Genomic DNA, 13,902 nt, shown 5'->3' with positions numbered 1-13,902 from the left:
TCCCAGCATTACAATAGTACAACCTTACGTTGAAATCTCCCCTGATTATAAGCATTACTGCAACTTGATGGCCGATATGTACAGAGATCAAATGCATGCAATAGTATCTTGAAGTTGGGGCTCAGAGCTGATCTTTGCAATGCATTAAAGAAATGTACAATCAACAGGGGGTTGTTGAGACCATTACTGATTTTAACACTGCGTAGCGTATTGGAAAATAATTTCTGGGCTACAGGTGACACGTATTTTCATATTCACATGTGGCCAGGCCACCTTTGTTCCTCACGCTTATTAGGGTCTGAACATGGAAGCCGTGAAAGTCATTTAGTTGAATTAATGAGAGCGCCCATATCTACTCGAAAAAGATTATATGAAAGCAATAAACTCAGGATCCCCCAGCTTACTTTTTAGTCCAGCTATATTCCAGGAGAATCAGCAACCTTATTTGGATCTAGCCAGACCTAAACCCCCCTGTGTAGGGTGAAATGATTAACGTTATCGAGACAGGATCCCTGGCCTGTACTGACAATTCAACTCCATGCTCTTTCAAGGACCGAGAGATTAATATCCATAATTTCTACAGACCCGAAAGATCCCACGCTCCAGATATGTTGAGGGTGTTGTATTGTCAATTAGACACTGAAGATACCCGTCTTCATTTTTTGTGCAGGAAGGTACCAATGCTCATGGAGATGGCAATGCTTGCTCCAGTATCCAAGCATACCTCAATACCCGGGACAGAAAGAACATCACGTTTGTTCCAAAATGTTACGGATGCTTGCATCTGCAAATGTTACTCTGACACTACAACCACCACAATACATACAATCTGATCAAATGCATAGCAAAGAATCCAATTTGCAGTCCCAATGATCGGCTAGATGCTCCAGTAGGGCTTGGTCACGTCTTGTACAGGCATTTTTATGGCCATCAACACCACCTTTAAAAAAGGTATATATAAAATTCTGTCTTCTCTAACTTTCCCATCTTCTGGTCCTGATGGGTTCTTGTTCCAAGTTCCTGCTGTCTTTTGGTTGCATTTACGGGTTGCAAAATGTTAGTAGTATCCTGAGCTTCCATCCCAATAAGAAGGCTTGAGGCAGGGGGGTGATCCTACATATTATCCCCCAGCATCCAATCTTGGTAAGCCACACTGAAGGGACTCCTCGTCAGGATCCATGGCTGGAGAGAGGCATTGATCAGGTGGTGATATTGGAGTGAAGGATGCACCATAACATGCACTGGTGGCAACATAGGTCATTGAGCTGTGATGGAGATTGGAGAACACCACACCAGCAATCTCACTGTGGCCATAGTTCAAGGATCTGGTGGCTGCGGAGCCGTAGAAATCAGTGTAGGGAAAGGAGGCTATGGATCAAGAGTTTGTGGCAAAGGAGCAGTAGGAATGACCAGTGTTACAATATTAATAAAGTAGTCCTGTAATACAAGAGTCATCAGAAAAGGAACCAGTCAAAAGGACTCCTCTCTGGTGCTCGCCTAGGCTTATGGAATAAGCCTTGTGGGTAATGACTGCTCCTCAGACCATCAACCGACCAGCAGTCACATACTCTGGAAGATCAGGCCTCTTTATGGGTAGGTTTTGCTTTTAGTCAATGCCCTGGACAACGACCACTGTTTTGGAAATCCCAGGAAGCAATTGGAAAACCAGATTATCCAGTACTATGAATGATTTGCGAGCAAATGTTGGCATAACAGTTACAATTCTGGAGACTATTGAGTGAACAAACCCACTGAGTTGGGAGCAACTCCCATGTGGAGTCCCAAGTCCAAATGGGTGGCCGGGGGGTGGGTTTGTGAAGAGAGCTTTGAAATATAACCAGAGCGCGGTCCTGGTCATGTGAGGATCTAGCTCTACTAAACATAGGACCCAGCGGTCTAGTTGGCTGCCTTCTGGTTTGGTACTTAGAACATTGACATGTGCGCTGTGAGGCATGACCAGAGCAGAAGCCGAGGGGAAACACAAGTAGGTACACTACTGGATTTGCCGCTGCATCATGGAATAATTCATTAGAGTTCAGCCTAGGAACATTACATTTTCTGCCATTGGACCGGAGGACTAGTGTTTAGATCCCAAAGGATCCTCCAGGCAAGGTACCGAATTCTTTAGCCCCAAATGTATACTGTAAAGGCAGCATCTCAGCTTGAAACAGAGTCAAACCCTGAATCACCTCTGGGTCCCCCCCTCTGATTTGAGAGCACACCAGGACTGAGTACTTTGTTATTGTGCACCTGTAGGATACAGGTTGCAGAGTTGGGAAGCTTGCAAAAAGAGCAGTCTTACTGACCCAGCTTTCTTTCCTACACAAAGGGTTTTGAAACCCACTGCCAGGTAACTGGGGAATGACCGAAGACAGCAGAGTGCATAGAGAGAAAAAGGGAAAGGGATGGTTGGCTGGTTGTCGATTGAGGCAGAGAAGTGTGACTTCAAGGCAATTGCTGCTACTCCTCCTCCTCCTCTAGCGGGTCAGTTGAGTGGGATGAGGGAGTAGTCTGGGGAGGGGGGGGGGTGGAGGCATCATAGGCGATAGGGGCAAAGTCATCGGAGAAGGAACAAGTTACTTACCTGTAACTGTTCTCCAGCATGGGTCTGGCATGGATTCACATGCTCATGAATATTCCCCTTCGTCAGGCCAGGAATCCTCGGTAAAGAAAAGAAATCAGTATCAGTTTCGTTTCTGATCTGTCTTTCTTAGTAGTAACCAATCACTGATCTCTGGGTCATATTGACCACCCTCTCCCTAAGCCCCTCCCCTGGCAGCCATCCTCAGATTTGGTAGCACGTAAAGTGGCAGTAAGACCAAGTGAAGAGCCGCAGAGGGTAAGGAGGGAGGGTTCACAATTGAATCCATGCCAGACCCATGCTGGAGAACAACAGTTACAGGAAAGTAACTTGTTCCTTCTCCAGCATGGGGTCTGGCATGGATTCACATGCTCATGAATACAAGAATACATGGCAGTACACACATGCACAACCACGGGAGGTGGCAAAAGGCTCAACATTAAGCAACTCTTACCTCCTCACCAGGCCCACCTTCAGGTGAACAGGTTGCGCAGCACTGCTTGGCCGACCCTGGACTCCTCCCTGCAGTCCCGATCGACGCAGTAGAATCTCGTGAAGGTGTGCGTCGACCTCCACATGGCAGCCCTGCAGATGTCCAGCAGGGGCACACCATCCAGGAACACCGTAGTAGCAGCGATCGCTCTGGTTGAATGGGCTCGGATGGCTGGGCATAAAGGAGGGATGCGTCCTCAGCACCACCCTTGTGTCGTGAAAAGTCAAGTATGGAGGCTTGTAGGATAGGGTCTGGATCGCTCCCACTCGTCGTGTGGAGGTGATGGCCACAAGAAACGCAGTCTTCCACGACAGGAACTTCAACGGCGCCGAATGCAGGGGCTCGAATGGCGCCCCCATGAGCCTGGTCAGCACCACGTTGAGCTCCCACACCGGGGCATCCCACACCGGGGCAGGGGCCTTCACTGGCAGGAACGATCAGAACAGTCCCTTCATAAATTCCTTCACCAGGTGATGGGACCACAAGGACGCCCGTCCTGTGGTTCTGGTGTATCGGGAGATCGCAGCCAGGTGCATCTTGATGGAGGCGTGAGCCAGTCCAGCCTTGGCCGGCAACAGTAGGTACGACAGAACTAGATGGGCCGTAATCCGTAGAGGGTTAATCTGTGCATGGCACCAGACAGAACCTCTTCCACTTATGTCTGTAGCACTTGAGAGTTGAGGACGCCCTGGCCTTTGCAAGAACCTCTCTGCCGTCAGCCGGGATATCGTACCCTCCAAACTCTAGTGCTGCAGGAGCCAGGCCTGCAAGTTCAGCGACTCCGGGTCGTGATGAAGTATGGCGCCTCCTTCTCTGGAGAGAAGATCCGCGTCCGTCGGCAGTTTGACTGGTGGGGACGCTGACAAGTCCAGAAGGTCCAGGAACCAGATCTGCCTCGGCCACGCCGGTGCAACGAGGATCATCCTGCACCGGGACCTCTTGAGCTGGTTGACGAGTCGAAGCAGCAACGGCAACAGAGGGAACAGAGGGAACACATATAGGAACAGGCCGTCCCAGGGCAACGAGAAAGCATTGCCCATGCTCCTCGGCTGGGGAAACCTGCAGGCGAACCTCTGGCACTGGGAGTTTGTCACCGTCGCGAACAGGTTGATCCGCGTTTCCCCCCACCACCCCCATCGTCGGAGGAGTCGATCCACTTGATCCCGGCGTAGTTCCCACTCGTGGCACGAGCGCAGCTCCCTGCTGAGTGAGTCTGCAATGGTGTTTTTTTTATCCCTGCCAGATGAAAAGGCACCATAAACATCCCTTGCGCGACGACCCAATGCCACAGATCCTGGGCTTCCTTGGAGAGGGCTGGGGATCTGGTTCCTCCCTGCTTCCGGATGTAGAACATCATGGTGGTGTTGTCGGTGAAGATTCTCACCACCTTGCCCTTGAGGGATGGGAGAAAGGATCTGAGGGCCCAGAACACTGCACGGAGCTCCAGGATGTTGATGTGGAGCGGCTTCTCCTCCGGGAGCCAAAGGCGTCTCGCGTGAGGTTTTCTGGTGTGCGCTCCCCACCCTTCCAGGGAGGCATCCGTCGTCACCGTATCTGGTGAGATGGGGTCTGAAAGTCTGTGCCCGCCGTCAGATGAGCGCGGGTGCCCCACCACTGGATCGCTTGTCGGAAGGTCTAGTTGAGCGGGATCCTGTCCTCGAAGCTGCCAGTCGCTTGGATCCAGTGGGCATTGAGGAACTCTTGCAGAGGACGCATCCGAAGCCTGCACAGGCGCACAAGATATATGCAGGAGGACATCATCCCGACGAGGGACTTGATGGACCTAACCCTGGCCCATCCGTGGCCAGTCGACGCTGCACCTTGCCCAGGATGGCCTTCGTCCTTTCCTCCGACGGTGAGGCCAGACGCGCCACTGTCGAGCTTGGCTCCCAGAAACAGTGCGACTTGCGACGGGACCAGGTGGGATTTGGGAAAGTTGATGGAGAATCCCAGGTCCGTTAGCAGCTGGATGGTCTTCGCTGGGTGCTCTACAGCGAGCTCCCTTGTCCTTGCTCGGATGAGCCAGTCGTCCAGGTAGGGGTAGATGTGGATCCCCTGCAGGCGCAGCAGCGCCGCCACCAGTGCGAGGCACTTGGTGAACACCCTGGGTGCCGACTTCAATCTGAACGGGAGGGCCTTGAACTGGTAGTGCCGTCCTTGGACCACGAACATGAGGAACTTTCGGTGTCCTTTTAGAATGGGGATGTGGAAGTACGCATCCTCCAAATCCAACGACGACAGGAAATCGCCCTCCTCCAGCTGTTCCAGCACGTGCTGGAGGGTGACCATCCGGAATTTCTGTGCCTTGATGTACTTTTTCAGTCGTCGCAGGTCCAGGATGGGGCGCCATCCTCCTGTCCTCTTTTTCACAAGGAAGTACCTTGAGTATACTCCAGAGCCCCGGAGCCTCTTCGGGACAAGCTCGATGGCACCTTTTTTGAGCATCGCCCTTACCTCCAATAGCAGTTGAGGGATGCGATTTTCCTTCCTGGCCACGGGTGGAATGCGGGGGCACTTTTTTAGAAATTCGAGGGCGTGCCCCTGGGCCAGGGCGTCCAGCACCTAACGGTTGGTGGAGATGGACTGCCACACGCTGACGAACTTCGCCAGCCGGCCTCCCACTGGGGTGCTTCGGTGGGGGCCCGACACCACAGTCGGTTCAATCTTGCTTGGAGGACGCCTTGCCGCCTTGGCCTCCCTGGCGACGACGGAGGGGTCCACCCGACTTGCCTCGCCCTCTATAGGCTTCCAGCGACGAGGAGCGGGCCGCTTGGCGGTACGTAGAGAAGCCACCGCCGAATCCCTTGGAGGCACCCTGCTTGCCTCTGGTGCTCCGAAAGGACGCCTTTTGTTGCCGGAGAAAGCCTAGGGCCTTAGCTGTCTGTGTCCGCCTTGATGGCTTGGAGGGACTCATCCACTGTTTTCCCAAACAGATTGTTCCCGTCGAACGGCATGTCCAAAATCTTGGCTTGTACGTCCTGACGGATTTGAGCCACCCTCGTCGTCTGAGGCAAACACTGTTGCCCAGCTGGCGGAAACTGGTGTCGGCAATGTCCGTTGCCACCGTAATGGTGCGGTCCGACGCCACTTCGCCTTCTTGCAAGATCTCCAGGGCCTCGCCCCCCCCTTGTCGTCCGGTAGTAAGTCCAACAGGGGGGGCGCTCTTTTACCATAACTCCCTGTCGTAGCAGGCCAAGATCGTGAGGGCGTTGGCAGCCTTAATCGTTGTTGCCGCCGGCGAGATAACTCGTCGTCCCATAGCATCCAGCTTCTTTCCTTCACCGTCCGGCGGGGAATTTGACGTGGAGGCCATTGCCCACCCCCCCACTTTCTTCTTGGCCACCGCTGAGACGACAGTCAGGGGTCGGTTGTGCCCTAAGGCACAAAGGGGCCGCGTCGGGGACCTGGTACTTCTTCTCGTACCGATTCCTCTTAGCAGGCGTCGTAGATGGGTTCTTGAGACAGGTGAGGCCCTCGTCCCAGATGTCATCCAGCAGAGGCACGGCGAGGAATGTTTTCCTCTTGGCCTCGTGCCGTTGGTAAAGGAAACCTTCCTTCTCTTCGGGGCAGAGCTGAAAAAGCTTGGATGTCCTGGCGATCATTGCATGGAAATATCCGATCTCGTCGGGCGGGGAGGCCCGGGCTGGGGGCGATGGGAGTTCCGTCCCGTCGTCACCGCCGTCGTCGTCGTCGGTACCCATGTCCGTTCCCGTGTCATCCCCAGGGACGGGGGACGTGGGCAAAGGTTGAGTAGGCCGCAAGGGCTGAAAAGGCGGGGCTGGATGGATCCGTCTTCTCTTGTTCGGGGGGCTTCCCGCCAGGCCTGGCTCCTCCGTCAAGCCTGGTTCTGGTTCCTCCGTCGGTGCTAAGGGCAATCTCATCCTCATCTCCGAACTTAACGATTGTGTTTGCAACAAAATGGCCGCCGAGTTGTTCTGCGGCTCAGGAAGCGACGAGTGACTAGGACCCTCGCCGGGGGCCGCCGTCGCTCTCGTCGTCACCTTCGTCGGGATCCCTCCCGTGGGAACGGGCCTCATCGACGCCCTCATCGAGGCCCTCTAAGACTTCTACAAGCTCCTCCTTGGATGCTGTGTCCGTGTCCACAATGGCCACCGCCCCCCCCTTTTTTCCATGAGGTCTTCACAGGGGTCTTTTCGATGGGTCTGAAAGAGGCTTCCCTCCACGGAGGCAGGGAGACTGAGCCCTGAGGTCGCCTCCACTGGTGTAGCCTCCACAGGCTGCACCAGGGCCGCCGCAACTTCCTCGATAGAGGCCTTCGGCGGGTGAATCAAGGCCTTTACCACCTTATGTGGGCCTGTGGCCTTCACCTTGGGGGGAGGGTCACTGCCTCGCTCCCCCTCGGCTGGATCCTTCGAGCTCGACTGGGGCCTCTCCAGAAGCTTTGTCGGGTTCTCGGCCTTCCACTTCCCTGAGCCAGAGCGTTGGCTTGTGGTTGATGGCGCTGGGGAGGATGCGCCCTGCCTGGCAGCCGAGGAGCCCGACCGTTTCGGCGCGCCCAGTGCCCACAGACTCGTGGTGCTTTGCCTTCTGTTGGGCCCGTCGCCGGGGCGCCCTCACAGGACTTAGAAGACCGCTCGGACTTCTTCTCACCCGACAGGCTCTTTTCTTTCCAGCCAGAGACGAAGGTGTCGGTCCCTGATGGTCCGTTCCGACATGTTCCTGCAAAACGCACAGTCCTTCTCCACGTGCGTTTTGTCCTCATGAAGACAGTAGAGGCATTTCGAGTGCTGGTCCTCCTTGAACACATTCTGCAGCTGGCATCCAGGGCAAACCCTGAACAGCTTTCCGGCCGTCTAGCTTCCCTTCTCCTGGGCCATGTTCGGGTAGGCTGTAGAAACTCCTGTACTCCAAGAAGCGTAACGCGACGAAATCTTCACCCTTGAGGGGCGTAGAAAAATCCGACACGGATCCCCGTTAATCGGATGTAGAAACGGTGGAGCTTGAGGCTCTATTTGACCGAAAAATTTGAAATTCTCTTTGAAAAAGCACGAAAACCCAGCAAAAGCTCGAGAGCTAAACACGAGGACTCCCAACACTTGAGCGTGTGGTAAAAATCTGAGGATGGCTGCCAGGGGAGGGGCTTAGGGAGAGGGCAGTCATTGGCTGTGGGCAGTATGACCCAGAGATCAGTGATTGGTTACTACTAAAAAAAAACAGATCAGAAACGAAATTAATACTGATTTTTTCTTTACCGAGGATTCCCAGCCTGACGATGGGGAATAGTCCCGAGCATGTGAATCCATGCCATACCCCATGCTGGAGAACCAGGTCTCCGTGATAAAGACTAGGTCGGGTTTGTCTGAGGGGAGGTCAAAGATGCTGTGTCTGTTTTTTTGCTACAGATCGGGCATTAAAAAGGATGCATCTTACTTCGGTACAGGAGGGTGAGGTGGAGGTTGCAGAGGTTGAGCGGAGTGGGGGAGTGGGTCGGAGTGGTGGTGGCAGGGTTGGGTGGAGGGGGTTGAGGGAAGAGAGTGGAAACTGGGGGTTGCGAGGGGGGATGGTTAATGGGAAGAGTGGGCGGGCGAGGTGGCAGGGCAGGGTGGGATGGGTGTCTGAGGTTGTTTGGATTTAGGTCAAGGGACTCGAAGGTGGGATGTAGGGGTTTAGGAGTTCCAGTTGAGTTTAGTGAGTATTCAAGGGAGAGGGGCTTAAGGCAGGGTGAGGAAGGGGGGGTGATGGTGGAGATTGAGGTGGTGGGTCGGGGCAGGAGAGGAGTAATGAGAGATTGAGGGAGACCAGGTACGTTTTCTTTTCAGTTTTATTTTGCAGTTGGTGTGTGAGAGAGAGAGGGTAGGGGGCTCGGAGGGTGAAAGGGATGCAGCTACTGTTCTTGCCAGGGCGAGACGTGCAGTTTTTAGAGAGGGGAAGGAGTGGGGTCGGAGGAGGATGTTTGGGGGAGTTGAGGAGAGGAAGGGGGTGGTGGCGGGGCTGGGTGTGCAGGGGGGCTGGGTGGGCCGTTAGTTGGAGGGGCCTGGGGTGTTGGCATGATGATAGTGGGCGGGTTGGTGGAGGGGATGAAGGAACATGGGTCTTAGGATGGTCGGCTCGCCATCGGGCTCCTCTGGCTTGGTGTTTGGATAGGGGTTGGAGTGGGGGGGGTGGTGGAGGGCGGGCTGGATTGGGATGGTTTTTCTGGCTTGAGGGTTGGACAGCGAGTGGGCTGAGACTGTGGTGGTGGGTGGTCTGGTTTGTGATGGGTAGGTTCTTCTGTTTTGGGAGTTGGATAGGGAGTGGGATGAGGATGCTATGTTATGTTATGTTATTTTGCATTTATATAGCGCCTTATATACCATTGGTATGGTCTGAAGGCGCTGGTAGGTTGAACGCCCTTGGGAACCGAAGTTCAGATCAGTAGAGAGAGTAAAAGGCACGTGTGAGCACCGGGTATGTGTGCAGCTGGTGCGGTATTCGTGTAATAGCTGCTTCTTAGCGGTAGGTGTGGTGGTTGAGAGATCAAGAGTATGTGTTTGTTCTGGCAGGATTTATCCAGACCGGATGTGGCTGCGTTAGGCCTGAGGAGAACGCCTGGCTAGGGGGTGTATAACCAGCAGTGTTTACTTAGGATGATGTGGAGTATGCGGCAGATGTTGGTATGAGAACAATTATACCGAATGGTGTCATAGTATCTGTGTTCTAGTTGAGTGGTGGTGTAAAGGAGAGAGTACACGTGGTGGTGTGATATGATGGGTTATATGGTCTTTTGAACGTTCTCTGCATTCCAAACCATACTATGTACGTCACGCAACCCTTTTAAATTCACCTTTCACAGAGATGCTATTGGGTACACTTCTAAATTTGGCTTTTAAATGCACTTCTAAATCCAATTTTCACCTAGAAGCTATTGGGCACACTTCTAAATTCAACTTCTAAATTCACTTCTAGATTCAACTTTTCACAAAGGGGATATTGGGCACACTTCTCAATACAGCTTTCCATGAGCGGCTATTGGGTACGCTTCTAAATTCAATTTTCACCGGAGGCTATTGGGCACACTTCTAATTCAACTTTCAATGTGGGGTTATTGGGCACACTTCTAAATTCAACTTTCAATGAGCGGCTATTTGGCGCATTTCTAAATTCAGCTTTCAGTGAGAGGCTATTGGGCACACTTCTAAATTCAACTTTTCACAGACGGGCTATTTGGCACACCTCTAAATTCAACTTCAATGAGCGGCTATTGGACACATTTCTAAATTCAGCTTTCAGTGAGAGGCTATTGGGCACATTTCTAAATTCAACTTTCAATGAGCGGCTATTGGGCACACTTCTAAATTCATAGAGGGGCTATTGGGCACCCTTCTAATTTAACTTTCAATGCAGGGTTGTTGGGCACACTTCTAAATTCAACTTTTAATGAGTGGCTATTGGGCTCATTTCTAAATTCAATTTTCAAATGAGCGGCTATTGGGCACACTTCTAATTCAACTTTCAGTAAGAGGCTATTGGGCACACTTCTAAATTCACAGAGGGGCTATTGGGCACATTTCTAAATTCAACTTTTAATGTTAAAGGACATTTGTACCGCGCACTATCTCCACCGAAGTGGTCCCCTGGCGCTCTAGTGGCTCTGAAAAAGGGGAGGAGAGGGGGTGGGTTAGTGGGAATAAGCCGGAAAAGTGCAAGAGAGCAGTGATGTGCTGTTGGCAGCCTCAGCCCGGTGGGTCCGTTGGCTGGGCTTGGGGCGTTTTATGGTCCGTAGTCGTCGTGTGCTGTTGTGCAAGTCTATGTGTGGTTTGTTTTGTTGTTGCATTGTTGTGAAGTTTGTGCGGAATGCTGCGCTTTAGGCTTGTGGTTGTGTTTGGTTATAGTTTGAGAGGTGTATGTAGAGGGATGAAATGTTGGTTGGTTAGTTGGCATTGCTGTCCTTGCAATTGTGGGATTCCATCTGGGTGCGGTACATGCTAACAGTCACATTTCTGTCTAGATGCGACGCAAGCTAGGGTTCACAATCCTGAGTGTGGTGCATGCTAAGAATCACTTTTCTGTCTAGATTTGGCACAGGCTAATCTTTGTGGTTCTCTCGGGGTATGGTACTAGATAACTAATGCTCACCTGATTCCCACGGAGGCGCTGGTCCCGGCTGAACTGTTATAGTCTCTTCAATTGAGAAGCGTAGAGCTCGGATGACTCTCTGGACTGGGCTTCCTCTTATTGACCGTCTGGCTTGCAGGGTAAGGTTTCTGCAGGCGGAAGAAAAAAGGGTTAATGACCGTTTGGCTGGACTTCCTCCTCACTAATCGCCAACTCTCCGAAAGTCCAATGTCCTGGTGAGCTCTCACCCTAGGCGTATAAATGCTGGGCTCTCCATCCTGCGACTTATGCAGGGGTGCGTGGGTTCCAGTTATGTCACTGGAGATCCTCAAAGTCTTTTGTGGCCTTAGAAGTGGCACAGGTGCTGAGATGCCAAAAGATGATGCCGCCGTTACTGCACGAGCGGATGCCAGTAGGTATAAAGAGTTTATAGTCTTGAAGAGATGGGCACCTTTAATGAAGTCTTTGCATTGTCTTTTTCAGGTGCCTGGATGCTGAGGGCCTGGTCACAGAGCGTGACACGTGCGGTTGTACGTAGGTATGGGAATTTCAATGACACCTCAATAATGTCCCTTGTTTTCTGTTTTCGGGTCTTGAGATGTTGCGGGCGTTGTTCGTCCGTTGCCGTTGCACGTGCGAAGTACGTGAGTATAATGATCTGTGACCTTATTATAGCACCTCTAACAATGTTCTTTTCTTATTTGCAGGTGTCGGGACCTTGCGGGCGTTTTCCCAGTCGCGGATGCACGTGGGGAAACACGTAAGTGTTAGGCTTTCTTGCAGTCTTTAATGGCACTTAAATAATGTCTTTTCTTGTTTTCAGGTGCCGGGCTGCTGCGGTTGAAGAGATCGTAATACGCGCACAAAAGCAGGTAAGAAAAGTAAATGCGGCCGCCTTCACCCGATTCCTACCCAACAATGTTCTTTGTCTTTACAGGTGCCGTTAGGCTGCTGAAGAGAAGGCCGTGAAGAATCCGTGAAAGCACAGATGGATCAGGTAAGCGAGCGCTGCTGCGAACGTGTTGCAACTTGCTAACCTTATGTTTCTTTTGCTTGCAGGTTCTGCCGGTGTCTGGATTCCTGGATGGCAAGTATAGTTCTCGTGTCTTTCTTCCACAGGTTGCTGAGCTGAAGCTGGAGATGTCACTGGAATGCCGGAGCTGACTCGGTGAGCGTCCTGCTGCAGATGCAGAATAACGCGAAGCACGTTTTCCCAATCGGGTGTGGTTTAAATAGTTTTGGAGTGATTGGGTGTCTTCTTCCTCAGCCTCGCCCAGGTAAAAGAGTTCCTGTGTTCCAGAGCTAAGGAGTGGCACCAGCCCCACCCAGGTAAGAAAGTAGTCCCAGTTCAGGGAATAGTTCCTGCCAGCAGAAGGCTGGGGACTTCATCCTGCCAGCATTTGCAAAGGTGAGTATGCAGCATGGTCTGCTACAGGTAGGTCCACCCAAGCACCTTTGCAAGAATTATGAGCCCGGCGCCCCTGGTGCCGGGACTGAGGTTCCTTATGAGCCTGGCGCCAGATGCGCCAGGACATGGTCCAAAGGGCCCCAATAGGGGTTTGCTGGAGCCGGGGGACGAGGGTCGTGAGCCTGCTTCCGGGGATGCTGGGCTTGACTTGGCTTCTCGGGAGCAGTGCTCATGACAGCACCCCCCCCCCCTCAAGGCCCCTCCCAAACTTGTCTTCCCCGGAGGTTTTGGCCTATTAGGAAAAGTTCGGTGGAATTTTCTGACTAGACGAGGAGCACGGACGTGGTCAGAGGGTTCCCATGATCGTTCTTGAGGTCCGTAACCCTTCCAGTCGATCAGATAGTATAATTTTGACTTGATGATCTTGGAGTCCAGGATGTTTTTAACCTCAAATTCAGGTTCTCCATTTACTTGAATAGGCTCTGGAGGTTTATTCAGTCTGGTTCCAGGTTGCATAGGTTTTAGTAGAGATACGTGAAACACCAGATGTATTTTCATGTGGGATGGCAAACCCAATTTGACAGCCACTGGGTTTATTATGGCTGTAATTGGATATGGTCCCAGATATTTTGGGTTGAAGGTGTGAGGTCCTTTAAGTGATAAATGTTTGGTGGATAACCAAACTTGATCTCCAACCTGGTATTGAGGGGCGTCTCTTCGGTGTTGGTCTGCTCCCCTTTTGTACCGTTCTTTAGCCTGTTGTAGGTGGATTGTCGCTTCTTTGAAAGCTTGAGTGATAGCATTGTGAAGTTGATCCACGGCAGGCTTTCCAAGATCTTGGGGCGGGTCGAGATTGGAGGTTCGAGGATGAATCCCATATAAAATGTAAAAGGGACTTTTTCCGGTTCCTGAATGGATCGAGTTGTTGTAAGCATATTCGGCTATCCAAAGGATATCTTTCCAATTACTTTCCGACTGCTGTAGCATACAACGTAAATATTGTTCCAGAGTTTGGTTTGTCCTCTCAGTTTGTCTGTCGGTCTGGGGATGATGGCTGGTTGAAAGTCTCACATCGATTTGAGCTAAACGACAGCAACTTTGCCAAAAGTGAGAGATAAACTGGCTCCCCCTACCGGAGATCAAAACCGAAGGGAAGCCGTGCAATCTTACAATATTTTCAAGGAATTCCCGTGCTAGAACTGAAGCTGAAGGTAAGCCCTTTAGTGGAACGAAGTGGGCCATTTTAGAAAACAAATCTACAATTACTAGAATAGTGTTGTATCTGGAACAGGAGGGTAAATCGGTGATGAAGTCCATGGAGAGGGTATGCCAGGGAAGTGGCGGGATGTCTAGCGGATGCAGGAG

Source organism: Ambystoma mexicanum, chromosome 9 (assembly GCF_040938575.1).
Source record: "Ambystoma mexicanum isolate Mex_15411 chromosome 9, UKY_AmexF1_1, whole genome shotgun sequence".
Classification (NCBI taxonomy): Eukaryota; Metazoa; Chordata; class Amphibia; order Caudata; family Ambystomatidae; genus Ambystoma; species Ambystoma mexicanum.
The sequence above is the reverse complement of the archived record's forward strand: the minus strand, read 5'-3'. Positions refer to the sequence as shown.